Source organism: Gadus chalcogrammus, chromosome 18, assembly GCF_026213295.1.
Source record: "Gadus chalcogrammus isolate NIFS_2021 chromosome 18, NIFS_Gcha_1.0, whole genome shotgun sequence".
Taxonomy (NCBI): Eukaryota; Metazoa; Chordata; class Actinopteri; order Gadiformes; family Gadidae; genus Gadus; species Gadus chalcogrammus.
The window spans coordinates 22604875-22629443 of record NC_079429.1 but is presented as its reverse complement, the minus strand read 5'-3'; the positions used below and the strand labels follow the sequence as shown (position 1 = coordinate 22629443).

General features: G+C 37.0%; 18 non-coding genes across 18 annotated transcripts; all 18 read right to left on the bottom strand.

Annotated features, from left to right (window-relative positions):
• Positions 1-926: 926 nt before the first annotated feature.
• trnam-cau (transfer RNA methionine (anticodon CAU)) lies at positions 927-999 on the bottom strand. The gene has a single exon. It is a non-coding gene; the product is annotated as a tRNA-Met (tRNA).
• Positions 1000-2738: 1739 nt separating this feature from the next.
• Positions 2739-2811, bottom strand: trnam-cau (transfer RNA methionine (anticodon CAU)). The gene has a single exon. It is a non-coding gene; the product is annotated as a tRNA-Met (tRNA).
• A 1955-nt stretch (positions 2812-4766) lies between these two features.
• Positions 4767-4839, bottom strand: trnam-cau (transfer RNA methionine (anticodon CAU)). The gene has a single exon. It is a non-coding gene; the product is annotated as a tRNA-Met (tRNA).
• Positions 4840-5539: 700 nt separating this feature from the next.
• On the bottom strand, positions 5540-5612 carry trnam-cau (transfer RNA methionine (anticodon CAU)). The gene has a single exon. It is a non-coding gene; the product is annotated as a tRNA-Met (tRNA).
• A 700-nt stretch (positions 5613-6312) lies between these two features.
• Positions 6313-6385, bottom strand: trnam-cau (transfer RNA methionine (anticodon CAU)). The gene has a single exon. It is a non-coding gene; the product is annotated as a tRNA-Met (tRNA).
• Positions 6386-7246: 861 nt separating this feature from the next.
• Positions 7247-7319, bottom strand: trnam-cau (transfer RNA methionine (anticodon CAU)). The gene has a single exon. It is a non-coding gene; the product is annotated as a tRNA-Met (tRNA).
• An 861-nt stretch (positions 7320-8180) lies between these two features.
• Positions 8181-8253, bottom strand: trnam-cau (transfer RNA methionine (anticodon CAU)). Its single transcript has one exon. It is a non-coding gene; the product is annotated as a tRNA-Met (tRNA).
• A 1788-nt stretch (positions 8254-10041) lies between these two features.
• On the bottom strand, positions 10042-10114 carry trnam-cau (transfer RNA methionine (anticodon CAU)). The gene has a single exon. It is a non-coding gene; the product is annotated as a tRNA-Met (tRNA).
• Positions 10115-11743: 1629 nt separating this feature from the next.
• On the bottom strand, positions 11744-11816 carry trnam-cau (transfer RNA methionine (anticodon CAU)). The gene has a single exon. It is a non-coding gene; the product is annotated as a tRNA-Met (tRNA).
• Positions 11817-13394: 1578 nt separating this feature from the next.
• Positions 13395-13467, bottom strand: trnam-cau (transfer RNA methionine (anticodon CAU)). Its single transcript has one exon. It is a non-coding gene; the product is annotated as a tRNA-Met (tRNA).
• A 700-nt stretch (positions 13468-14167) lies between these two features.
• On the bottom strand, positions 14168-14240 carry trnam-cau (transfer RNA methionine (anticodon CAU)). Its single transcript has one exon. It is a non-coding gene; the product is annotated as a tRNA-Met (tRNA).
• Positions 14241-16912: 2672 nt separating this feature from the next.
• On the bottom strand, positions 16913-16985 carry trnam-cau (transfer RNA methionine (anticodon CAU)). The gene has a single exon. It is a non-coding gene; the product is annotated as a tRNA-Met (tRNA).
• A 1955-nt stretch (positions 16986-18940) lies between these two features.
• On the bottom strand, positions 18941-19013 carry trnam-cau (transfer RNA methionine (anticodon CAU)). The gene has a single exon. It is a non-coding gene; the product is annotated as a tRNA-Met (tRNA).
• Positions 19014-19713: 700 nt separating this feature from the next.
• trnam-cau (transfer RNA methionine (anticodon CAU)) lies at positions 19714-19786 on the bottom strand. The gene has a single exon. It is a non-coding gene; the product is annotated as a tRNA-Met (tRNA).
• An 860-nt stretch (positions 19787-20646) lies between these two features.
• On the bottom strand, positions 20647-20719 carry trnam-cau (transfer RNA methionine (anticodon CAU)). Its single transcript has one exon. It is a non-coding gene; the product is annotated as a tRNA-Met (tRNA).
• Positions 20720-21419: 700 nt separating this feature from the next.
• trnam-cau (transfer RNA methionine (anticodon CAU)) lies at positions 21420-21492 on the bottom strand. The gene has a single exon. It is a non-coding gene; the product is annotated as a tRNA-Met (tRNA).
• An 861-nt stretch (positions 21493-22353) lies between these two features.
• On the bottom strand, positions 22354-22426 carry trnam-cau (transfer RNA methionine (anticodon CAU)). Its single transcript has one exon. It is a non-coding gene; the product is annotated as a tRNA-Met (tRNA).
• A 1788-nt stretch (positions 22427-24214) lies between these two features.
• Positions 24215-24287, bottom strand: trnam-cau (transfer RNA methionine (anticodon CAU)). Its single transcript has one exon. It is a non-coding gene; the product is annotated as a tRNA-Met (tRNA).
• Between the last annotated feature and the right edge of the window lie 282 nt (positions 24288-24569).

The following is a 24569-nucleotide window of genomic DNA, read 5'->3' as shown; positions in this document are numbered from 1 at the left end:
TGTGAGGCTCGAACTCACGACCTTCAGATTATGAGACTGCCACGCTGCCTACTGCGCCAACGACCCAACCAGATCACAACCATTCAGGCTCATACCAATTTTTGCGCTAAGATCGATACAGAGTATAATTAAAATCCATGTTACACGTATCATGTTAAATCAATAGGAGAATTTGAACTACTGTTGTACACAATTAGGAATGCCATGTTTTATGGCTGTCAAGTCATTTCTTCCCAGAAGCAACAAGGTTCTCAGAAGTAATACCTTCAGAATATTAAGATAGCCTGGAAATCAAGAATCTTTAAACCGGGCACTGGTATCCGATTTTTTTTACAAACATTTTTACAATATATGATACTATTTAGTTTCTAAAACTCTGTCAAGTCATTTCTTCCCAGAAGCAACAAGGTTCTCAGAAGTAATACCTTCAGAATATTAAGATAGCCTGGAAATCAAGAATCTTTAAACCGGGCACTGGTATCCGATTTTTTTTACAAACATTTTTACAATATATGATACTATTTAGTTTCTAATACTCTGTGCCCTGTGAGAGGCTCGAACTCACGACCATCAGATTATGAGAATGACGTGCTGCCTACTGCACCAACATGGGAACCATTGAGCAGCAAGAGTCAGGCTTACAGCAATTTTTGCGCTAAGATTGATATTAAGTATAATAAAAATCCACGTAACACATAATATATAAATCATTATGACAACTTGAACTACTGTTGTACTCAATTAAGGATGCCATGTTTTATGGCTGTCAAGTAATTTCTTCTCAGAAGCCACAAGATTCTCATAAGTAATACCTTCCGTACATTAAGACAGCCTGGAAATGAAGTTTCTTTAAACCGGGCACGGGTATCCGATTTTTTTACAAACATTTTTACAATGCATGATACTAGTTAGTTTCTAAAACCCTATGCCCCGTGTGAGGCTCGAACTCACGACCTTCAGATTATGAGATTGACGCGCTGCCTACTGCGCCAACGAGGCAACCATATCACAACCATTGAGGCTCATACCAATTTTAGCGCTAAGATCGATACAGAGTATAATTAAAATCCATGTTACACGTATCATGTTAAATCAATAGGAGAATTTGAACTACTGTTGTACACAATTAGGAATGCCATGTTTTATGGCTGTCAAGTCATTTCTTCCCAGAAGCAACAAGGTTCTCAGAAGTAATACCTTCAGAATATTAAGATAGCCTGGAAATCAAGAATCTTTAAACCGGGCACTGGTATCCGATTTTTTTTACAAACATTTTTACAATATATGATACCATTTAGTTTCTAAAACTCTGTCAAGTCATTTCTTCCCAGAAGCAACAAGGTTCTCAGAAGTAATACCTTCAGAATATTAAGATAGTCTGGAAATCAAGAATCTTTAAACCGGGCACTGGTATCCGATTTTTTTTACAAACATTTTTACAATATATGATACTATTAAGTTTCTAATACTCTGTGCCCTGTGAGAGGCTCGAACTCACGACCATCAGATTATGAGAATGACATGCTGCCTACTGCACCAACATGGGAACCATTGAACAGCAAGAGTCAAGCTTACAGCAATTTTTGCGCTAAGATTGATATTAAGTATAATAAAAATCCATGTTACACATATTATGTTAAATCAATATGAAAAATTGAACTACTGTTGTGCTCAATGAAGAATTCCATGTGTTATGGCTCTCAAGTAATTTCTTCTCAGAAGCCACAAGATTCTCATAAGTAATTCCTTCAGTATATCATGACTGCCGGGAAATGAAGTTTCTTTGAACCGGGCACGGGTATCCGATTTTTTTACAAACATTTTTACAATGCATGATACTTGTTAGTTGCTAAAACTCTATGCCCCGTGTGAGGCTCGAACTCACGACCTTCAGATTATGAGACTGACGCGCTGCCTACTAGAGTATAACTAGAGTATATTTAAAGTCCATGTTACACGTATCATGTTAAATCAATAGGAGAATTTGAACTACTGTTGTACACAATTAGGAATGCCATGTTTTATGGCTGTCAAGTAATTTCTTCCCAGAAGCAACAAGGTTCTCAGAAGTAATACCTTCAGAATATTAAGATAGCCTGGAAATCAAGAATCTTTAATCCGGGCACTGGTATCCGATTTTTTTTACAAACATTTTTACAATATATGATACTATTTAGTTTCTAAAACTCTGTCAAGTCATTTCTTCCCAGAAGCAACAAGGTTCTCAGAAGTAATGCCTTCAGAATATTAAGATAGCCTGGAAATCAAGAATCTTTAAACCGGGCACTGGTATCCGATTTTTTTTACAAACATTTTTACAATATATGATACTATTTAGTTTCTAAAACTCTGTGCCCTGTGAGAGGCTCGAACTCACGACCTTCAGATTATGCGAATGACTTGCTGCCTACTGCACCAACGAGGGAACCAGTGAACAGCAAGAGTCAGGCTTAGAGCAATTTTTGCGCTTTGATTGATATTAAGTATAATAAAAATCCACGTAACACATAATATATAAATCATTATGACAACTTGCACTACTGTTGTACTCAATTAAGGATGCCATGTTTTATGGCTGTCAAGTAATTTCTTCTCAGAAGCCACAAGATCCTCATAAGTAATACCTTCCGTACATTAAGACAGCCTGGAAATGAAGTTTCTTTAAACCGGGCACGGGTATCCGATTTTTTTACAAACATTTTTACAATGCATGATACTAGTTAGTTTCTAAAACTCAATGCCCCGTGTGAGGCTCGAACTCACGACCTTCAGATTATGAGACTGACGCGCTGCCTACTGCGCCAACGAGGCAACTAAAACATAACCATTGAGGCTCATACCAATTTTAGCGCTAAGATCGATACAGAGTATAATTAAAATCCATGTTACACGTATCATGTTAAATCAATAGGAGAATTTGAACTACTGTTGCACACAATTAGGAATGCCATGTTTTATGGCTGTCAAGTCATTTCCTCCCAGAAGCAACTAGGTTCTCAGAAGTAATACCTTCAGAATATTAAGATAGCCTGGAAATCAAGAATCTTTAAACCGGGCACTGGTATCCGATTTTTTTTACAAACATTTTTACAATATATGATACTATTTAGTTTCTAAAACTCTGTCAAGTCATTTCTTCCCAAAAGCAACAAGGTTCTCAGAAGTAATACCTTCAGAATATTAAGATAGCCTGGAAATCAAGAATCTTTAAACCGGGCACTGGTATCCGATTTTTTTTACAAACATTTTTACAATATATGATACTATTTAGTTTCTAAAACTCTGTCAAGTCATTTCTTCCCAAAAGCAACAAGGTTCTCAGAAGTAATACCTTCAGAATATTAAGATAGCCTGGAAATCAAGAATCTTTAAACCGGGCACTGGTATCCGATTTTTTTTACAAACATTTTTACAGTATATGATACTATTAAGTTTCTAATACTCTGTGCCCTGTGAGAGGCTCGAACTCACGACCATCAGATTATGAGAATGACATGCTGCCTACTGCACCAACATGGGAACCATTGAACAGCAATAGTCAGGCTTACAGCAATTTTTGCGCTAAGATTGATATTAAGTATAATAAAAATCCATGTTACACATATTATGTTAAATCAATATGAAAAATTTAACTACTGTTGTGCTCAATGAAGAATGCCATGTGTTATGGCTCTCAAGTAATTTCTTCTCAGAAGCCACAAGATTCTCATAAGTAATTCCTTCAGTATATCATGACAGCCGGGAAATGAAGTTTCTTTGAACCGGGCACGGGTATCCGATTTTTTTACAAACATTTTTACAATGCATGATACTTGTTAGTTTCTAAAACTCTATGCCCCGTTTGAGGCTCGAACTCACGACCTTCAGATTATGAGACTGACGCGCTGCCTACTGCGCCAACGAGGCAACCAGATCACAATCATTCAGGCTCATACCAATGTTTGCGCTAAGATCGATACAGAGTATAATTAAAATCCATGTTACACGTATCATGTTAAATCAATAGGAGAATTTGAACTACTGTTGTACACAATTAGGAATGCCATGTTTTATGGCTGTCAAGTAATTTCTTCCCAGAAGCAACAAGGTTCTCAGAAGTAATACCTTCAGAATATTAAGATAGCCTGGAAATCAAGAATCTTTAAACCGGGCACTGGTATCCGATTTTTTTTACAAACATTTTTACAATATATGATACTATTTAGTTTCTAAAAATCCGTCAAGTCATTTCTTCCCAGAAGCAACAAGGTTCTCAGAAGTAATGCCTTCAGAATATTAAGATAGCCTGGAAATCAAGAATCTTTAAACCGGGCACTGGTATCCGATTTTTTTTACAAACATTTTTACAATATATGATACTATTTAGTTTCTAAAACTCTGTGCCCTGTGAGAGGCTCGAACTCACGACCTTCAGATTATGCGAATGACTTGCTGCCTACTGCACCAACGAGGGAACCAGTGAACAGCAAGAGTCAGGCTTAGAGCAATTTTTGCGCTTTGATTGATATTAAGTATAATAAAAATCCACGTAACACATAATATATAAATCATTATGACAACTTGCACTACTGTTGTACTCAATTAAGGATGCCATGTTTTATGGCTGTCAAGTAATTTCTTCTCAGAAGCCACAAGATCCTCATAAGTAATACCTTCCGTACATTAAGACAGCCTGGAAATGAAGTTTCTTTAAACCGGGCACGGGTATCCGATTTTTTTACAAACATTTTTACAATGCATGATACTAGTTAGTTTCTAAAACTCAATGCCCCGTGTGAGGCTCGAACTCACGACCTTCAGATTATGAGACTGACGCGCTGCCTACTGCGCCAACGAGGCAACTAAAAAATAACCATTGAGGCTCATACCAATTTTAGCGCTAAGATCGATACAGAGTATAATTAAAATCCATGTTACACGTATCATGTTAAATCAATAGGAGAATTTGAACTACTGTTGCACACAATTAGGAATGCCATGTTTTATGGCTGTCAAGTCATTTCCTCCCAGAAGCAACTAGGTTCTCAGAAGTAATACCTTCAGAATATTAAGATAGCCTGGAAATCAAGAATCTTTAAACCGGGCACTGGTATCCGATTTTTTTTACAAACATTTTTACAGTATATGATACTATTAAGTTTCTAATACTCTGTGCCCTGTGAGAGGCTCGAACTCACGACCAGCAGATTATGAGAATGACATGCTGCCTACTGCACCAACATGGGAACCATTGAACAGCAAGAGTCAGGCTTACAGCAATTGTTGCGCTAAGATTGATATTAAGTATAATAAAAATCCATGTTACACATATTATGTTAAATCAATATGAAAAATTTAACAACTGTTGTGCTCAATGAAGAATGCCATGTGTTATGGCTCTCAAGTAATTTCTTCTCAGAAGCCACAAGATCCTCATAAGTAATTCCTTCAGTATATCATGACAGCCGGGAAATGAAGTTTCTTTGAACCGGGCACGGGTATCCGATTTTTTTACAAACATTTTTACAATGCATGATACTTGTTAGTTTCTAAAACTCTATGCCCCGTGTGAGGCTCGAACTCACGACCTTCAGATTATGAGACTGACGCGCTGCCTACTGCGCCAACGAGGCAACTAAAACATAACCATTGAGGCTCATACCAATTTTAGCGCTAAGATCGATACAGAGTATAATTAAAATCCATGTTACACGTATCATGTTAAATCAATAGGAGAATTTGAACTACTGTTGCACACAATTAGGAATGCCATGTTTTATGGCTGTCAAGTCATTTCCTCCCAGAAGCAACTAGGTTCTCAGAAGTAATACCTTCAGAATATTAAGATAGCCTGGAAATCAAGAATCTTTAAACCGGGCACTGGTATCCGATTTTTTTTACAAACATTTTTACAGTATATGATACTATTAAGTTTCTAATACTCTGTGCCCTGTGAGAGGCTCGAACTCACGACCATCAGATTATGAGAATGACATGCTGCCTACTGCACCAACATGGGAACCATTGAACAGCAAGAGTCAGGCTTACAGCAATTTTTGCGCTAAGATTGATATTAAGTATAATAAAAATCCATGTTACACATATTATGTTAAATCAATATGAAAAATTTAACTACTGTTGTGCTCAATGAAGAATGCCATGTGTTATGGCTCTCAAGTAATTTCTTCTCAGAAGCCACAAGATTCTCATAAGTAATTCCTTCAGTATATCATGACAGCCGGGAAATGAAGTTTCTTTGAACCGGGCACGGGTATCCGATTTTTTTACAAACATTTTTACAATGCATGATACTTGTTAGTTTCTAAAACTCTATGCCCCGTGTGAGGCTCGAACTCACGACCTTCAGATTATGAGACTGACGCGCTGCCTACTGCGCCAACGAGGCAACCAGATCACAATCATTCAGGCTCATACCAATGTTTGCGCTAAGATCGATACAGAGTATAATTAAAATCCATGTTACACGTATCATGTTAAATCAATAGGAGAATTTGAACTACTGTTGTACACAATTAGGAATGCCATGTTTTATGGCTGTCAAGTCATTTCTTCCCAAAAGCAACAAGGTTCTCAGAAGTAATACCTTCAGAATATTAAGATGGCCTGGAAATCAAGAATCTTTAAACCGGGCACTGGTATCCGATTTTTTTTACAAACATTTTTACAATATATGATACTATTTAGTTTCTAAAACTCTGTCAAGTCATTTCTTCCCAGAAGCAACAAGGTTCTCAGAAGTAATACCTTCAGAATATTAAGATAGCCTGGAAATCAAGAATCTTTAAACCGGGCACTGGTATCCGATTTTTTTTACAAACATTTTTACAATATATGATACTATTTAGTTTCTAATACTCTGTGCCCTGTGAGAGGCTCGAACTCACGACCATCAGATTATGAGAATGACGTGCTGCCTACTGCACCAACATGGGAACCATTGAGCAGCAAGAGTCAGGCTTACAGCAATTTTTGCGCTAAGATTGATATTAAGTATAATAAAAATCCATGTTACACATATTATGTTAAATCAATATGAAAAATGTAACTACTGTTGTGCTCAATGAAGAATGCCATGTGTTATGGCTCTCAAGTAATTTCTTCTCAGAAGCCACAAGATCCTCATAAGTAATTCCTTCAGTATATCATGACAGCCGGGAAATGAAGTTTCTTTGAACCGGGCACGGGTATCCGATTTTTTTACAAACATTTTTACAATGCATGATACTTGTTAGTTTCTAAAACTCTATGCCCCGTGTGAGGCTCGAACTCACGACCTTCAGATTATGAGACTGACGCGCTGCCTACTGCGCCAACGAGGCAACCAGATCACAATCATTCAGGCTCATACCAATGTTTGCGCTAAGATCGATACAGAGTATAATTAAAATCCATGTTACACGTATCATGTTAAATCAATAGGAGAATTTGAACTACTGTTGTACACAATTAGGAATGCCATGTTTTATGGCTGTCAAGTCATTTCTTCCCAAAAGCAACAAGGTTCTCAGAAGTAATACCTTCAGAATATTAAGATGGCCTGGAAATCAAGAATCTTTAAACCGGGCACTGGTATCCGATTTTTTTTACAAACATTTTTACAATATATGATACTATTTAGTTTCTAAAACTCTGTCAAGTCATTTCTTCCCAGAAGCAACAAGGTTCTCAGAAGTAATACCTTCAGAATATTAAGATAGCCTGGAAATCAAGAATCTTTAAACCGGGCACTGGTATCCGATTTTTTTTACAAACATTTTTACAATATATGATACTATTTAGTTTCTAATACTCTGTGCCCTGTGAGAGGCTCGAACTCACGACCATCAGATTATGAGAATGACGTGCTGCCTACTGCACCAACATGGGAACCATTGAGCAGCAAGAGTCAGGCTTACAGCAATTTTTGCGCTAAGATTGATATTAAGTATAATAAAAATCCATGTTACACATATTATGTTAAATCAATATGAAAAATGTAACTACTGTTGTGCTCAATGAAGAATGCCATGTGTTATGGCTCTCAAGTAATTTCTTCTCAGAAGCCACAAGATCCTCATAAGTAATTCCTTCAGTATATCATGACAGCCGGGAAATGAAGTTTCTTTGAACCGGGCACGGGTATCCGATTTTTTTACAAACATTTTTACAATGCATGATACTTGTTAGTTTCTAAAACTCTATGCCCCGTGTGAGGCTCGAACTCACGACCTTCAGATTATGAGACTGACGCGCTGCCTACTGCGCCAACGAGACAACCAGATCACAACCAATTCAGGCTCATACCAATTTTTGCGCTAAGATCGATACAGAGTATAATTAAAATCCATGTTACACGTATCATGTTAAATCAATAGGAGAATTTGAACTACTGTTGTACACAATTAGGAATGCCATGTTTTATGGCTGTCAAGTCATTTCTTCCCAGAAGCAACAAGGTTCTCAGAAGTAATACCTTCAGAATATTAAGAGAGCCTGGAAATCAAGAATCTTTAAACCGGGCACTGGTATCCGATTTTTTTTACAAACATTTTTACAATATATGATACTATTTAGTTTCTAAAACTCTGTCAAGTAATTTCTTCCCAGAAGCAACAAGGTTCTCAGAAGTAATACCTTCAGAATATTAAGATAGCCTGGAAATCAAGAATCTTTAAACCGGGCACTGGTATCCGATTTTTTTTACAAACATTTTTACAATATATGATACTATTTAGTTTCTAAAAATCTGTGCCCTGTGAGAGGCTCGAACTCACGACCTTCAGATTATGCGAATGACGTGCTGCCTACTGCACCAACAAAACCAGTGAACCGCAAGAGTCAGGCTTAGAGCAATTTTTGCGCTTTGATTGATATTAAGTATAATAAAAATCCACGTAACACATAATATGTAAATCATTATGACAACTTCAACTACTGTTGTACTCAATTAAGGATGCCATGTTTTATGGCTGTCAAGTAATTTCTTCTCAGACGCCACAAGATTCTCATAAGTAATACCTTCCGTACATTAAGACAGCCTGGAAATGAAGTTTCTTTAAACCGGGCACGGGTATCCGATTTTTTTACAAACATTTTTACAATGCATGATACTTGTTAGTTTCTAAAACACTATGCCCCGTGTGAGGCTCGAACTCACGACCTTCAGATTATGAGACTGCCACGCTGCCTACTGCGCCAACGACCCAACCAGATCACAACCATTCAGGCTCATACCAATTTTTGCGCTAAGATCGATACAGAGTATAATTAAAATCCATGTTACACGTATCATGTTAAATCAATAGGAGAATTTGAACTACTGTTGTACACAATTAGGAATGCCATGTTTTATGGCTGTCAAGTCATTTCTTCCCAGAAGCAACAAGGTTCTCAGAAGTAATACCTTCAGAATATTAAGATAGCCTGGAAATCAAGAATCTTTAAACCGGGCACTGGTATCCGATTTTTTTTACAAACATTTTTACAATATATGATACTATTTAGTTTCTAAAACTCTGTCAAGTCATTTCTTCCCAGAAGCAACAAGGTTCTCAGAAGTAATACCTTCAGAATATTAAGATAGCCTGGAAATCAAGAATATTTAAACCGGGCACTGGAATCCGATTTTTTTTACAAACATTTTTACAATATATGATACTATTTAGTTTCTAAAACTCTGTGCCCTGTGAGAGGCTCGAACTCACGACCTTCAGATTATGCGAATGACGTGCTGCCTACTGCACCAACAAAACCAGTGAACCGCAAGAGTCAGGCTTAGGGCAATTTTTGCGCTTTGATTGATATTAAGCATAATAAAAATCCACGTAACACATAATATGTAAATCATTATGACAACTTCAACTACTGTTGTACTCAATTAAGGATGCCATGTTTTATGGCTGTCAAGTAATTTCTTCTCAGAAGCCACAAGATTTTCATAAGTAATACCTTCCGTACATTAAGACAGCCTGGAAATGAAGTTTCTTTAAACCGGGCACGGGTATCCGATTTTTTTACAAAATTTTTTACAATGCATGATACTAGTTAGTTTCTAAAACACTATGCCCCGTGTGAGGTTCGAACTCACGACCTTCAGATTATGAGACTGACGCGCTGCCTACTGCGCCAACGAGGCAACTAGATCACAACCATTGAGGCTCATACCAATTTTAGCGCTAAGATCGATACAGAGTATAATTAAAATCCATGTTACACGTATCATGTTAAATCAATAGGAGAATTTGAAGTACTGTTGTACACAATTAGGAATGCCATGTTTTATGGCTGTCAAGTCATTTCTTCCCAGAAGCAACAAGGTTCTCAGAAGTAATACCTTCAGAATATTAAGATAGCCTGGAAATCAAGAATCTTTAAACCGGGCACTGGTATCCGATTTTTTTTACAAACATTTTTACAATATATGATACTATTTAGTTTCTATAAATCTGTGCCCTGTGAGAGGCTCGAACTCACGACCTTCAGATTATGCAAATGACTTGCTGCCTACTGCACCAACGAGGGAACCAGTGAACAGCAAGAGTCAGGCTTAGAGCAATTTTTGCGCTTTGATTGATATTAAGTATAATAAAAATCCACGTAACACATAATATATAAATCATTATGACAACTTGAACTACTGTTGTACTCAATTAAGGATGCCATGTTTTATGGCTGTCAAGTAATTTCTTCTCAGAAGCCACAAGATTCTCATAAGTAATACCTTCCGTACATTAAGACAGCCTGGAAATGAAGTTTCTTTAAACCGGGCACGGGTATCCGATTTTTTTACAAACATTTTTACAATGCATGATACTTGTTAGTTTCTAAAACTCTATGCCCCGTGTGAGGCTCGAACTCACGACCTTCAGATTATGAGACTGCCACGCTGCCTACTGCGCCAACGAGCCAACCAGATCACAACCATTCAGGCTCATACCAATTTTTGCGCTAAGATCGATACAGAGTATAATTAAAATCCATGTTACACGTATCATGTTAAATCAATAGGAGATTTTGAACTACTGTTGTACACAATTAGGAATGCCATGTTTTATGGCTGTCAAGTCATTTCTTCCCAGAAGCAACAAGGTTCTCAGAAGTAATACCTTCAGAATATTAAGATAGCCTGGAAATCAAGAATCTTTAAACCGGGCACTGGTATCCGATTTTTTTTACAAACATTTTTACAATATATGATACTATTTAGTTTCTAAAACTCTGTCAAGTCATTTCTTCCCAGAAGCAACAAGGTTCTCAGAAGTAATACCTTCAGAATATTAAGATAGCCTGGAAATCAAGAATATTTAAACCGGGCACTGGAATCCGATTTTTTTTACAAACATTTTTACAATATATGATACTATTTAGTTTCTAAAACTCTGTGCCCTGTGAGAGGCTCGAACTCACGACCTTCAGATTATGCGAATGACGTGCTGCCTACTGCACCAACAAAACCAGTGAACCGCAAGAGTCAGGCTTAGAGCAATTTTTGCGCTTTGATTGATATTAAGCATAATAAAAATCCACGTAACACATAATATGTAAATCATTATGACAACTTCAACTACTGTTGTACTCAATTAAGGATGCCATGTTTTATGGCTGTCAAGTAATTTCTTCTCAGAAGCCACAAGATTTTCATAAGTAATACCTTCCGTACATTAAGACAGCCTGGAAATGAAGTTTCTTTAAACCGGGCACGGGTATCCGATTTTTTTACAAACATTTTTACAATGCATGATACTAGTTAGTTTCTAAAACACTATGCCCCGTGTGAGGCTCGAACTCACGACCTTCAGATTATGAGACTGACGCGCTGCCTACTGCGCCAACGAGGCAACTAGATCACAACCATTGAGGCTGATACCAATTTTAGCGCTAAGATCGATACAGAGTATAATTAAAATCCATGTTACACGTATCATGTTAAATCAATAGGAGAATTTGAACTACTGTTGTACACAATTAGGAATGCCATGTTTTATGGCTGTCAAGTCATTTCTTCCCAGAAGCAACAAGGTTCTCAGAAGTAATACCTTCAGAATATTAAGATAGCCTGGAAATCAAGAATCTTTAAACCGGGCACTGGTATCCGATTTTTTTTACAAACATTTTTACAATATATGATACTATTTAGTTTCTAATACTCTGTGCCCTGTGAGAGGCTCGAACTCACGACCATCAGATTATGAGAATGACATGCTGCCTACTGCACCAACATGGGAACCATTGAACAGCAAGAGTCAGGCTTACAGCAATTTTTGCGCTAAGATTGATATTAAGTATAATAAAAATCCATGTTACACATATTATGTTAAATCAATATGAAAAATTTAACTACTGTTGTGCTCAATGAAGAATGCCATGTGTTATGGCTCTCAAGTAATTTCTTCTCAGAAGCCACAAGATTCTCATAAGTAATTCCTTCAGTATATCATGACAGCCGGGAAATGAAGTTTCATTGAACCGGGCACGGGTATCCGATTTTTTTACAAACATTTTTACAATGCATGATACTTGTTAGTTGCTAAAACTCTATGCCCCGTGTGAGGCTCGAACTCACGACCTTCAGATTATGAGACTGACGCGCTGCCTACTAGAGTATAACTAGAGTATAATTAAAGTCCATGTTACACGTATCATGTTAAATCAATAGGAGAATTTGAACTACTGTTGTACACAATTAGGAATGCCATGTTTTATGGCTGTCAAGTAATTTCTTCCCAGAAGCAACAAGGTTCTCAGAAATAATACCTTCAGAATATTAAGATAGCCTGGAAATCAAGAATCTTTAAACCGGGCACTGGTATCCGATTTTTTTTACAAACATTTTTACAATATATGATACTATTTAGTTTCTAAAACTCTGTCAAGTCATTTCTTCCCAGAAGCAACAAGGTTCTCAGAAGTAATGCCTTCAGAATATTAAGATAGCCTGGAAATCAAGAATCTTTAAACCGGGCACTGGTATCCGATTTTTTTTACAAACATTTTTACAATATATGATACTATTTAGTTTCTAAAACTCTGTGCCCTGTGAGAGGCTCGAACTCACGACCTTCAGATTATGCGAATGACTTGCTGCCTACTGCACCAACGAGGGAACCAGTGAACAGCAAGAGTCAGGCTTAGAGCAATTTTTGCGCTTTGATTGATATTAAGTATAATAAAAATCCACGTAACACATAATATATAAATCATTATGACAACTTGCACTACTGTTGTACTCAATTAAGGATGCCATGTTTTATGGCTGTCAAGTAATTTCTTCTCAGAAGCCACAAGATCCTCATAAGTAATACCTTCCGTACATTAAGACAGCCTGGAAATGAAGTTTCTTTAAACCGGGCACGGGTATCCGATTTTTTTACAAACATTTTTACAATGCATGATACTAGTTAGTTTCTAAAACTCAATGCCCCGTGTGAGGCTCGAACTCACGACCTTCAGATTATGAGACTGACGCGCTGCCTACTGCGCCAACGAGGCAACTAAAACATAACCATTGAGGCTCATACCAATTTTAGCGCTAAGATCGATACAGAGTATAATTAAAATCCATGTTACACGTATCATGTTAAATCAATAGGAGAATTTGAACTACTGTTGCACACAATTAGGAATGCCATGTTTTATGGCTGTCAAGTCATTTCCTCCCAGAAGCAACTAGGTTCTCAGAAGTAATACCTTCAGAATATTAAGATAGCCTGGAAATCAAGAATCTTTAAACCGGGCACTGGTATCCGATTTTTTTTACAAACATTTTTACAGTATATGATACTATTAAGTTTCTAATACTCTGTGCCCTGTGAGAGGCTCGAACTCACGACCATCAGATTATGAGAATGACATGCTGCCTACTGCACCAACATGGGAACCATTGAACAGCAAGAGTCAGGCTTACAGCAATTTTTGCGCTAAGATTGATATTAAGTATAATAAAAATCCATGTTACACATATTATGTTAAATCAATATGAAAAATTTAACTACTGTTGTGCTCAATGAAGAATGCCATGTGTTATGGCTCTCAAGTAATTTCTTCTCAGAAGCCACAAGATTCTCATAAGTAATTCCTTCAGTATATCATGACAGCCGGGAAATGAAGTTTCTTTGAACCGGGCACGGGTATCCGATTTTTTTACAAACATTTTTACAATGCATGATACTTGTTAGTTTCTAAAACTCTATGCCCCGTGTGAGGCTCGAACTCACGACCTTCAGATTATGAGACTGACGCGCTGCCTACTGCGCCAACGAGGCAACCAGATCACAATCATTCAGGCTCATACCAATGTTTGCGCTAAGATCGATACAGAGTATAATTAAAATCCATGTTACACGTATCATGTTAAATCAATAGGAGAATTTGAACTACTGTTGTACACAATTAGGAATGCCATGTTTTATGGCTGTCAAGTCATTTCTTCCCAGAAGCAACAAGGTTCTCAGAAGTAATACCTTCAGAATATTAAGATGGCCTGGAAATCAAGAATCTTTAAACCGGGCACTGGTATCCGATTTTTTTTACAAACATTTTTACAATATATGATACTATTTAGTTTCTAAAACTCTGTCAAGTCATTTCTTCCCAGAAGCAACAAGGTTCTCAGAAGTAATACCTTCAGAATATTAAGATAGCCTGGAAATCAAGAATCTTTAAACCGGGCACTGGTATCCGATTTTTTTTACAAACATTTTTACAATATATGATACTATTTAGTTTCTAATACTCTGTGCCCTGTGAGAGGCTCGAACTCACGACCATCAGATTATGAGAATGACGTGCTGCCTACTGCACCAACATGGGAACCATTGAGCAGCAAGAGTCAGGCTTACAGCAATTTTTGCGCTAAGATTGATATTAAGTATAATAAAAATCCACGTAACACATAATATATAAATCATTATGACAACTTGAACTACTGTTGTACTCAATTAAGGATGCCATGTTTTATGGCTGTCAAGTAATTTCTTCTCAGAAGCCACAAGATTCTCATAAGTAATACCTTCCGTACATTAAGACAGCCTGGAAATGAAGTTTCTTTAAACCGGGCACGGGTATCCGATTTTTTTACAAACATTTTTACAATGCATGATACTAGTTAGTTTCTAAAACCCTATGCCCCGTGTGAGGCTCGAACTCACGACCTTCAGATTATGAGATTGACGCGCTGCCTACTGCGCCAACGAGGCAACCATATCACAACCATTGAGGCTCATACCAATTTTAGCGCTAAGATCGATACAGAGTATAATTAAAATCCATGTTACACGTATCATGTTAAATCAATAGGAGAATTTGAACTACTGTTGTACACAATTAGGAATGCCATGTTTTATGGCTGTCAAGTCATTTCTTCCCAGAAGCAACAAGGTTCTCAGAAGTAATACCTTCAGAATATTAAGATAGCCTGGAAATCAAGAATCTTTAAACCGGGCACTGGTATCCGATTTTTTTTACAAACATTTTTACAATATATGATACCATTTAGTTTCTAAAACTCTGTCAAGTCATTTCTTCCCAGAAGCAACAAGGTTCTCAGAAGTAATACCTTCAGAATATTAAGATAGTCTGGAAATCAAGAATCTTTAAACCGGGCACTGGTATCCGATTTCTTTTACAAACATTTTTACAATATATGATACTATTAAGTTTCTAATACTCTGTGCCCTGTGAGAGGCTCGAACTCACGACCATCAGATTATGAGAATGACATGCTGCCTACTGCACCAACATGGGAACCATTGAACAGCAAGAGTCAAGCTTACAGCAATTTTTGCGCTAAGATTGATATTAAGTATAATAAAAATCCATGTTACACATATTATGTTAAATCAATATGAAAAATTGAACTACTGTTGTGCTCAATGAAGAATTCCATGTGTTATGGCTCTCAAGTAATTTCTTCTCAGAAGCCACAAGATTCTCATAAGTAATTCCTTCAGTATATCATGACTGCCGGGAAATGAAGTTTCTTTGAACCGGGCACGGGTATCCGATTTTTTTACAAACATTTTTACAATGCATGATACTTGTTAGTTGCTAAAACTCTATGCCCCGTGTGAGGCTCGAACTCACGACCTTCAGATTATGAGACTGACGCGCTGCCTACTAGAGTATAACTAGAGTATATTTAAAGTCCATGTTACACGTATCATGTTAAATCAATAGGAGAATTTGAACTACTGTTGTACACAATTAGGAATGCCATGTTTTATGGCTGTCAAGTAATTTCTTCCCAGAAGCAACAAGGTTCTCAGAAGTAATACCTTCAGAATATTAAGATAGCCTGGAAATCAAGAATCTTTAATCCGGGCACTGGTATCCGATTTTTTTTACAAACATTTTTACAATATATGATACTATTTAGTTTCTAAAACTCTGTCAAGTCATTTCTTCCCAGAAGCAACAAGGTTCTCAGAAGTAATGCCTTCAGAATATTAAGATAGCCTGGAAATCAAGAATCTTTAAACCGGGCACTGGTATCCGATTTTTTTTACAAACATTTTTACAATATATGATACTATTTAGTTTCTAAAACTCTGTGCCCTGTGAGAGGCTCGAACTCACGACCTTCAGATTATGCGAATGACTTGCTGCCTACTGCACCAACGAGGGAACCAGTGAACAGCAAGAGTCAGGCTTAGAGCAATTTTTGCGCTTTGATTGATATTAAGTATAATAAAAATCCACGTAACACATAATATATAAATCATTATGACAACTTGCACTACTGTTGTACTCAATTAAGGATGCCATGTTTTATGGCTGTCAAGTAATTTCTTCTCAGAAGCCACAAGATCCTCATAAGTAATACCTTCCGTACATTAAGACAGCCTGGAAATGAAGTTTCTTTAAACCGGGCACGGGTATCCGATTTTTTTACAAACATTTTTACAATGCATGATACTAGTTAGTTTCTAAAACTCAATGCCCCGTGTGAGGCTCGAACTCACGACCTTCAGATTATGAGACTGACGCGCTGCCTACTGCGCCAACGAGGCAACTAAAACATAACCATTGAGGCTCATACCAATTTTAGCGCTAAGATCGATACAGAGTATAATTAAAATCCATGTTACACGTATCATGTTAAATCAATAGGAGAATTTGAACTACTGTTGCACACAATTAGGAATGCCATGTTTTATGGCTGTCAAGTCATTTCCTCCCAGAAGCAACTAGGTTCTCAGAAGTAATACCTTCAGAATATTAAGATAGCCTGGAAATCAAGAATCTTTAAACCGGGCACTGGTATCCGATTTTTTTTACAAACATTTTTACAATATATGATACTATTTAGTTTCTAAAACTCTGTCAAGTCATTTCTTCCCAAAAGCAACAAGGTTCTCAGAAGTAATACCTTCAGAATATTAAGATAGCCTGGAAATCAAGAATCTTTAAACCGGGCACTGGTATCCGATTTTTTTTACAAACATTTTTACAATATATGATACTATTTAGTTTCTAAAACTCTGTCAAGTCATTTCTTCCCAAAAGCAACAAGGTTCTCAGAAGTAATACCTTCAGAATATTAAGATAGCCTGGAAATCAAGAATCTTTAAACCGGGCACTGGTATCCGATTTTTTTTACAAACATTTTTACAGTATATGATACTATTAAGTTTCTAATACTCTGTGCCCTGTGAGAGGCTCGAACTCACGACCATCAGATTATGAGAATGACATGCTGCCTACTGCACCAACATGGGAACCATTGAACAGCAATAGTCAGGCTTACAGCAATTTTTGCGCTAAGATTGATATTAAGTATAATAAAAATCCATGTTACACATATTATGTTAAATCAATATGAAAAATTTAACTACTGTTGTGCTCAATGAAGAATGCCATGTGTTATGGCTCTCAAGTAATTTCTTCTCAGAAGCCACAAGATTCTCATAAGTAATTCCTTCAGTATATCATGACAGCCGGGAAATGAAGTTTCTTTGAACCGGGCACGGGTATCCGATTTTTTTACAAACATTTTTACAATGCATGATACTTGTTAGTTTCTAAAACTCTATGCCCCGTTTGAGGCTCGAACTCACGACCTTCAGATTATGAGACTGACGCGCTGCCTACTGCGCCAACGAGGCAACCAGATCACAATCATTCAGGCTCATACCAATGTTTGCGCTAAGATCGATACAGAGTATAATTAAAATCCATGTTACACGTATCATGTTAAATCAATAGGAGAATTTGAACTACTGTTGTACACAATTAGGAATGCCATGTTTTATGGCTGTCAAGTCATTTCTTCCCAGAAGCAACAAGGTTCTCAGAAGTAATACCTTCAGAATATTAAGATAGCCTGGAAATCAAGAATCTTTAAACCGGGCAATGGTATCCGATTTTTTTTACAAACATTTTTACAATATATGATACTATTTAGTTTCTAAAAATCCGTCAAGTCATTTCTTCCCAGAAGCAACAAGGTTCTCAGAAGTAATGCCTTCAGAATATTAAGATAGCCTGGAAATCAAGAATCTTTAAACCGGGCACTGGTATCCGATTTTTTTTACAAACATTTTTACAATATATGATACTATTTAGTTTCTAAAACTCTGTGCCCTGTGAGAGGCTCGAACTCACGACCTTCAGATTATGCGAATGACTTGCTGCCTACTGCACCAACGAGGGAACCAGTGAACAGCAAGAGTCAGGCTTAGAGCAATTTTTGCGCTTTGATTGATATTAAGTATAATAAAAATCCACGTAACACATAATATATAAATCATTATGACAACTTGCACTACTGTTGTACTCAATTAAGGATGCCATGTTTTATGGCTGTCAAGTAATTTCTTCTCAGAAGCCACAAGATCCTCATAAGTAATACCTTCCGTACATTAAGACAGCCTGGAAATGAAGTTTCTTTAAACCGGGCACGGGTATCCGATTTTTTTACAAACATTTTTACAATGCATGATACTAGTTAGTTTCTAAAACTCAATGCCCCGTGTGAGGCTCGAACTCACGACCTTCAGATTATGAGACTGACGCGCTGCCTACTGCGCCAACGAGGCAACTAAAATATAACCATTGAGGCTCATACCAATTTTAGCGCTAAGATCGATACAGAGTATAATTAAAATCCATGTTACACGTATCATGTTAAATCAATAGGAGAATTTGAACTACTGTTGCACACAATTAGGAATGCCATGTTTTATGGCTGTCAAGTCATTTCCTCCCAGAAGCAACTAGGTTCTCAGAAGTAATACCTTCAGAATATTAAGATAGCCTGGAAATCAAGAATCTTTAAACCGGGCACTGGTATCCGATTTTTTTTACAAACATTTTTACAGTATATGATACTATTAAGTTTCTAATACTCTGTGCCCTGTGAGAGGCTCGAACTCACGACCAGCAGATTATGAGAATGACATGCTGCCTACTGCACCAACATGGGAACCATTGAACAGCAAGAGTCAGGCTTACAGCAATTGTTGCGCTAAGATTGATATTAAGTATAATAAAAATCCATGTTACACATATTATGTTAAATCAATATGAAAAATTTAACAACTGTTGTGCTCAATGAAGAATGCCATGTGTTATGGCTCTCAAGTAATTTCTTCTCAGAAGCCACAAGATCCTCATAAGTAATTCCTTCAGTATATCATGACAGCCGGGAAATGAAGTTTCTTTGAACCGGGCACGGGTATCCGATTTTTTTACAAACATTTTTACAATGCATGATACTTGTTAGTTTCTAAAACTCTATGCCCCGTGTGAGGCTCGAACTCACGACCTTCAGATTATGAGACTGACGCGCTGCCTACTGCGCCAACGAGGCAACCAGATCACAATCATTCAGGCTCATACCAATGTTTGCGCTAAGATCGATACAGAGTATAATTAAAATCCATGTTACACGTATCATGTTAAATCAATAGGAGAATTTGAACTACTGTTGTACACAATTAGGAATGCCATGTTTTATGGCTGTCAAGTAATTTCTTCCCAGAAGCAACAAGGTTCTCAGAAGTAATACCTTCAGAATATTAAGATAGCCTGGAAATCAAGAATCTTTAAACCGGGCACTGGTATCCGATTTTTTTTACAAACATTTTTACAATATATGATACTATTTAGTTTCTAAAACTCTGTCAAGTCATTTCTTCCCAGAAGCAACAAGGTTCTCAGAAGTAATGCCTTCAGAATATTAAGATAGCCTGGAAATCAAGAATCTTTAAACCGGGCACTGGTATCCGATTTTTTTTACAAACATTTTTACAATATATGATCCTATTTAGTTTCTAAAACTCTGTGCCCTGTGAGAGGCTCGAACTCACGACCTTCAGATTATGCGAATGACTTGCTGCCTACTGCACCAACGAGGGAACCAGTGAACAGCAAGAGTCAGGCTTAGAGCAATTTTTGCGCTTTGATTGATATTAAGTATGATAAAAATCCACGTAACACATAATATATAAATCATTATGACAACTTGCACTACTGTTGTACTCAATTAAGGATGCCATGTTTTATGGCTGTCAAGTAATTTCTTCTCAGAAGCCACAAGATCCTCATAAGTAATACCTTCCGTACATTAAGACAGCGTGGAAATGAAGTTTCTTTAAACCGGGCACGGGTATCCGATTTTTTTGCAAACATTTTTACAATGCATGATACTAGTTAGTTTCTAAAACTCAATGCCCCGTGTGAGGCTCGAACTCACGACCTTCAGATTATGAGACTGACGCGCTGCCTACTGCGCCAACGAGGCAACTAAAACATAACCATTGAGGCTCATACCAATTTTAGCGCTAAGATCGATACAGAGTATAATTAAAATCCATGTTACACGTATCATGTTAAATCAATAGGAGAATTTGAACTACTGTTGCACACAATTAGGAATGCCATGTTTTATGGCTGTCAAGTCATTTCCTCCCAGAAGCAACTAGGTTCTCAGAAGTAATACCTTCAGAATATTAAGATAGCCTGGAAATCAAGAATCTTTAAACCGGGCACTGGTATCCGATTTTTTTTACAAACATTTTTACAGTATATGATACTATTAAGTTTCTAATACTCTGTGCCCTGTGAGAGGCTCGAACTCACGACCATCAGATTATGAGAATGACATGCTGCCTACTGCACCAACATGGGAACCATTGAACAGCAAGAGTCAGGCTTACAGCAATTTTTGCGCTAAGATTGATATTAAGTATAATAAAAATCCATGTTACACATATTATGTTAAATCAATATGAAAAATTTAACTACTGTTGTGCTCAATGAAGAATGCCATGTGTTATGGCTCTCAAGTAATTTCTTCTCAGAAGCCACAAGATTCTCATAAGTAATTCCTTCAGTATATCATGACAGCCGGGAAATGAAGTTTCTTTGAACCGGGCACGGGTATCCGATTTTTTTACAAACATTTTTACAATGCATGATACTTGTTAGTTTCTAAAACTCTATGCCCCGTGTGAGGCTCGAACTCACGACCTTCAGATTATGAGACTGACGCGCTGCCTACTGCGCCAACGAGGCAACCAGATCACAATCATTCAGGCTCATACCAATGTTTGCGCTAAGATCGATACAGAGTATAATTAAAATCCATGTTACACGTATCATGTTAAATCAATAGGAGAATTTGAACTACTGTTGTACACAATTAGGAATGCCATGTTTTATGGCTGTCAAGTCATTTCTTCCCAAAAGCAACAAGGTTCTCAGAAGTAATACCTTCAGAATATTAAGATGGCCTGGAAATCAAGAATCTTTAAACCGGGCACTGGTATCCGATTTTTTTTACAAACATTTTTACAATATATGATACTATTTAGTTTCTAAAACTCTGTCAAGTCATTTCTTCCCAGAAGCAACAAGGTTCTCAGAAGTAATACCTTCAGAATATTAAGATAGCCTGGAAATCAAGAATCTTTAAACCGGGCACTGGTATCCGATTTTTTTTACAAACATTTTTACAATATATGATACTATTTAGTTTCTAATACTCTGTGCCCTGTGAGAGGCTCGAACTCACGACCATCAGATTATGAGAATGACGTGCTGCCTACTGCACCAACATGGGAACCATTGAGCAGCAAGAGTCAGGCTTACAGCAATTTTTGCGCTAAGATTGATATTAAGTAGAATAAAAATCCATGTTACACATATTATGTTAAATCAATATGAAAAATGTAACTACTGTTGTGCTCAATGAAGAATGCCATGTGTTATGGCTCTCAAGTAATTTCTTCTCAGAAGCCACAAGATCCTCATAAGTAATTCCTTCAGTATATCAGGACAGCCGGGAAATGAAGTTTCTTTGAACCGGGCACGGGTATCCGATTTTTTTACAAACATTTTTACAATGCATGATACTTGTTAGTTTCTAAAACTCTATGCCCCGTGTGAGGCTCGAACTCACGACCTTCAGATTATGAGACTGACGCGCTGCCTACTGCGCCAACGAGACAACCAGATCACAACCAATTCAGGCTCATACCAATTTTTGCGCTAAGATCGATACAGAGTATAATTAAAATCCATGTTACACGTATCATGTTAAATCAATAGGAGAATTTGAACTACTGTTGTACACAATTAGGAATGCCATGTTTTATGGCTGTCAAGTCATTTCTTCCCAGAAGCAACAAGGTTCTCAGAAGTAATACCTTCAGAATATTAAGATAGCCTGGAAATCAAGAATCTTTAAACCGGGCACTGGTATCCGATTTTTTTTACAAACATTTTTACAATATATGATACTATTTAGTTTCTAAAACTCTGTCAAGTAATTTCTTCCCAGAAGCAACAAGGTTCTCAGAAGTAATACCTTCAGAATATTAAGATAGCCTGGAAATCAAGAATCTTTAAACCGGGCACTGGTATCCGATTTTTTTTACAAACATTTTTACAATATATGATACTATTTAGTTTCTAAAAATCTGTGCCCTGTGAGAGGCTCGAACTCACGACCTTCAGATTATGCGAATGACGTGCTGCCTACTGCACCAACAAAACCAGTGAACCGCAAGAGTCAGGCTTAGAGCAATTTTTGCGCTTTGATTGATATTAAGTATAATAAAAATCCACGTAACACATAATATGTAAATCATTATGACAACTTCAACTACTGTTGTACTCAATTAAGGATGCCATGTTTTATGGCTGTCAAGTAATTTCTTCTCAGACGCCACAAGATTCTCATAAGTAATACCTTCCGTACATTAAGACAGCCTGGAAATGAAGTTTCTTTAAACCGGGCACGGGTATCCGATTTTTTTACAAACATTTTTACAATGCATGATACTTGTTAGTTTCTAAAACACTATGCCCCGTGTGAGGCTCGAACTCACGACCTTCAGATTATGAGACTGCCACGCTGCCTACTGCGCCAACGACCCAACCAGATCACAACCATTCAGGCTCATACCAATTTTTGCGCTAAGATCGATACAGAGTATAATTAAAATCCATGTTACACGTATCATGTTAAATCAATAGGAGAATTTGAACTACTGTTGTACACAATTAGGAATGCCATGTTTTATGGCTGTCAAGTCATTTCTTCCCAGAAGCAACAAGGTTCTCAGAAGTAATACCTTCAGAATATTAAGATAGCCTGGAAATCAAGAATCTTTAAACCGGGCACTGGTATCCGATTTTTTTTACAAACATTTTTACAATATATGATACTATTTAGTTTCTAAAACTCTGTCAAGTCATTTCTTCCCAGAAGCAACAAGGTTCTCAGAAGTAATACCTTCAGAATATTAAGATAGCCTGGAAATCAAGAATATTTAAACCGGGCACTGGAATCCGATTTTTTTTACAAACATTTTTACAATATATGATACTATTTAGTTTCTAAAACTCTGTGCCCTGTGAGAGGCTCGAACTCACGACCTTCAGATTATGCGAATGACGTGCTGCCTACTGCACCAACAAAACCAGTGAACCGCAAGAGTCAGGCTTAGGGCAATTTTTGCGCTTTGATTGATATTAAGCATAATAAAAATCCACGTAACACATAATATGTAAATCATTATGACAACTTCAACTACTGTTGTACTCAATTAAGGATGCCATGTTTTATGGCTGTCAAGTAATTTCTTCTCAGAAGCCACAAGATTTTCATAAGTAATACCTTCCGTACATTAAGACAGCCTGGAAATGAAGTTTCTTTAAACCGGGCACGGGTATCCGATTTTTTTACAAAATTTTTTACAATGCATGATACTAGTTAGTTTCTAAAACACTATGCCCCGTGTGAGGTTCGAACTCACGACCTTCAGATTATGAGACTGACGCGCTGCCTACTGCGCCAACGAGGCAACTAGATCACAACCATTGAGGCTCATACCAATTTTAGCGCTAAGATCGATACAGAGTATAATTAAAATCCATGTTACACGTATCATGTTAAATCAATAGGAGAATTTGAAGTACTGTTGTACACAATTAGGAATGCCATGTTTTATGGCTGTCAAGTCATTTCTTCCCAGAAGCAACAAGGTTCTCAGAAGTAATACCTTCAGAATATTAAGATAGCCTGGAAATCAAGAATCTTTAAACCGGGCACTGGTATCCGATTTTTTTTACAAACATTTTTACAA